Raw genomic sequence first — 3,934 nt, forward strand, 5'->3', positions numbered from 1 at the left:
TGACATTATTCTCCTAGCATCAACAAGACAACTCCTTAAAAGATAACATTCCTTTTTGATCTTGTATCTAGATTGTGCAAGCTGTCATTTAATGTACAGCCCTCTGTCTCAAAAAAAGTTAAATAGCTGTGCAGAACAGTTCTCAGAGCTTTCTGAGATGCTATTCCCAGGTTATAATCCTCAATTTGATGCCAATAAAATTTTCTACTTCTTTCTTAGATCAACTGATTAATTTTTGTCAACACTACCAAAGAGTATATGATAGAAGGGGTTCACATACACCATCCACTCCTATGGGAACATTTATATATTTTACGAACACTCACACAAAACTTCCTGTGTTTCAGGCACCCTTCTTAACTATTTGGAAATTACAGCTTAGATGCCCTTATCATGTCTGCTTTACAGATGAGGAAACTGAGGCACAGAGAGTTCATACAACCTTCCCAGGGTCACACAGGAAGTTGAATTGCAGAATCAAAATATAAACCTACCCCACTTCTTAACCACCACAGGAAGCTGTCACTAAGAGAAATAAAGTGACTCACATGTAGTTTCAGCTTGAAGTTTGGTTTTGAGTTTTCAGCAGTTATACAAAGAAACATGAAAGATAAAGTCAGCTATTTGAAGACTCTAAATTGCAATTCTACATAAAAAATAAAATTAAAAAATAAACATTAAAAAAAATCTCAATTTTTTTTAAAGTCCACTTTTCTCTCCCCTCCTTGGGTAATAATAATAAGATAAGCACTTGAGAAGCACAAGGTAGAGAGGAAAGTTTCTGGAGTTAGACTTCAGAACAGCTTAGTGCTGATATTCTTGAAGGGTACTGCAATTGCTGTTCATGAGTATTTAAGGTCAAAGAACAATATTTGTGCTTTTTCTCATTCCAGATCTGCTGCTAAATCATTTCCCATAGATCAGGACCCCAGAGTCTCTCTTTTATCTAGTCTACATAGAAGAGGAAAAAAATGGGCAGGAAGCAGAAAGATGCTACTCAGATACAAATTGCTGTGCTTTCTTTTCTAATCAGAAAGTGTAACTTTATTTTTTATTATTATTTTTTTATTTTTTAAATTTATTTATTTATTTATTTATTTATTTATTTTTCCATTTATTTTTATTAGTTGGAGGCTAATTACTATACAACATTGCAGTGGTTTTTGTACTTACCTGGCAGGGGAAATACCATGATCAAGAAAGTGTAACTTTAAAAAAAATAAGCTATTTATTTATTTTTGGCTGTATAGGGTCTTTGTCACTGCACAGGTTTTCTCTGGTTACAGCAAGTGAGGGCTACTCTCTAGTTGTGGTGCACAGGCTTCTCTTGTTGTAGAGCACGGGCTCTCGACACATGGGCTTCAGTAGTTGAGACTCCCAGGCTCTAGAGCACAGGCCCAGTAGTTGTGGTGCAAAGGCTTAGTTGCTCTGTGGTATGTGGGATCTTCCCAGACAAAGGATCGAACCCATGTTTCCTGCACTGGCAGGTGGATTCTTTACCACTGAGCCACCAGGCAAGCCCCATAAAGTGCAGCTTTGTGCTTGCTTTGGTAGCACATCTACTAAAATTGGAATGATACAGAGAAGATTAACATGACCCCTGTGCAAGGATGACATGAAAATTTGTGAAGTGGCCCGTATTTTTGAAATATGGTATAGATGATCTTATTTGCAAACAGAAATAGAGACATAGACACAGGGAACAAATATATGATACAAAGGAGGAAGGAGGGGAGGGTGGGATGAATTGGGAGATTAAAATTGACATATATACACTATTGATAGTATGTATAAAATAGATAACTATTAAGATCCTACAGTATAGCTCAAGGAATTCTACTCCAACTTCTGAGGTGACCTAAATGGGAAGGAAATCCAAAATAGAGGGGGTATATGTATACATATAGCTGATTTACTTTACTGTACAGTAGAAACTAACACAACTTTGTAAAGCAACTATACTCCAATAAAAATATTTTAAGTGTAATTTTTACTCATAAAAAATAAAAGGAGGCCCTTCTTCCCAAGCAGAATTTCTAGTGATTGCTGCAGGTAAGGTATTTAGTGAAGTTTAGTACCAATGGATTTCTTTTTTGGCTAGAGTTGCCATTGGCAGCAATTCTGGTTTTATACATATTTCAGCAAGGTAATATTTCAAAAATGATGACTCAATATCTCAGAGAAGGCAATGACAATCCACTCTGGTACTCTTGCTTGGACAATCCCATGGACAGAGGAGCCTGGTAGGCTGCGGTCCATGGGGTTGCTAAGAGTCGGACACGACTGAGTGTCTTCACTTCCACTTTTCACTTTCATGCATTGGAGAAGGAAATGGCAACCCACTCCAGTGTTCTTGTCTGGAGAATCCCAGGGACAGGGGGCCAGGTAGGCTGCCGTCTATGGGGTTGCACAGAGTCGGACACGACTGAAGTGACTTAGCAGCAGCAGCAGAAGCAGCCTCAATATCTTGTATCCTTAACAGGAACAAAAAGTTTTAAACACTGCAGCAGAAAGAATAATGTCACAGTTGTTATTATTGTACAGCAAACACTCCAGGTAGAAAGTGCGTACTACGCAGCAAGTTCATCCTGTGCTCGGCAGGGAAGACCAACATATGTCATGGAACACTTGACTGTGTGTCCTATAAAAAGGCCCCACAGCAGTGGTGGAAGCAGTCAGAGGAGTAATAATGACAGAACAATGTGACTTGTGGTCTGACACAGGTGTATAAAATATTGTGGAAGCACTGCAGGTGAACAGCTCCATCATGCTAGGCAAGCACTGATGAGGTAACCTTTAGTTTTGCCTTGAAGGGCAATAGAATTTTAACCGGTGGAGAAGGGAGGCAGAAGGTGTCCATATTTCAAGAAGGAGGAGCATCATGAGAAACAGCATAGAGGGATGAGAAGAAATAATTTGTTTGTGGGACTGATGAAAATTCTTAGTCACTGGGGAGGACAGCACCCATGGGAAAAGGCTGGTGGGAACTGAGGTTGGAGAGGAGTAGGGGATGATTCGTCAAGAACATTTTAAGGAGTTTATATTTTATCCCATAGACAAAAACTTTTTTTTTTTTTAGTTTAAAAGCAAGTCAGAGGCTTTCCTGGTGATCCAGTGGCCTGGAAAATCCCATGGACAGAGGAGCCTGGTGGGCTACAGTTTACAGGGTTGCAAAGAGTCAGACACAACTGAAGTGACTTAGCATGCATGCATTTATGTATTTTTCCCTCCCACAGTGGGTATATATGATGTTGTGAGAGAATTGTTCTTTCATTGTGCACAAATACCCATTATGCCTGAGATAATAGTTGAATCATGGAGCTTAAATCACATTGCTCAAATTGGCAGATTTCCCTGAACTGAACCACATACAAGTTGAGAATTAGTGGGCCAATCAGAACTTGTTAGGTACAAATATTTTCAGCCCCAGTTCTCCCTTATTCCCTGAATCTCACATTAATATTGTTTTAACTGCTTTCAAATTTATACTTTCCTCATGATACTCTAAACTACCATGTTCCCAAAAGTCCACTTTTTTTTGGCCCAAATAATATACTTTCTTTCTACTTCATATTTCAGGTATCAAATTAATTCTTTTAGCAAGTAGCTATTCCAAAGATCTACTAATCTATTAATAAAAACATTTATTATGCATTTATTGGGCTTAAGATACTGTACTGAGTACTAAAGGAAATAAAAAGATGAGCAACATGGCAACTCTGCCTCTACATATAATCTTTTGTGACATTTTATATACATATAGATAAACTTTTGTGATATTATACATAATATATATTGTGTGAGATGTCATATATATATATGTATACACATACACACACTTATATGTATCTCTTTTTTTGTGAGGATTAACATAGAGATACAAGCAACTGCAAACATAAGGCAGGGGCTTCCCTAATTGTCCAGTGGTTAAGAA

The 3,934-nt window shown here is 37.8% G+C and overlaps 1 non-coding gene across 1 annotated transcript; it reads left to right on the forward strand.

The window, feature by feature from the left end:
* The first annotated feature begins 1,538 nt into the window (after positions 1–1,538).
* On the forward strand, positions 1,539–1,645 carry LOC139034882 (U6 spliceosomal RNA). The gene has a single exon (XR_011487460.1). It is a non-coding gene; the product is annotated as a U6 spliceosomal RNA (small nuclear RNA).
* Positions 1,646–3,934: the final 2,289 nt, after the last annotated feature.

This window comes from Odocoileus virginianus, chromosome 4, assembly GCF_023699985.2.
Source record: "Odocoileus virginianus isolate 20LAN1187 ecotype Illinois chromosome 4, Ovbor_1.2, whole genome shotgun sequence".
NCBI lineage: Eukaryota > Metazoa > Chordata > Mammalia > Artiodactyla > Cervidae > Odocoileus > Odocoileus virginianus.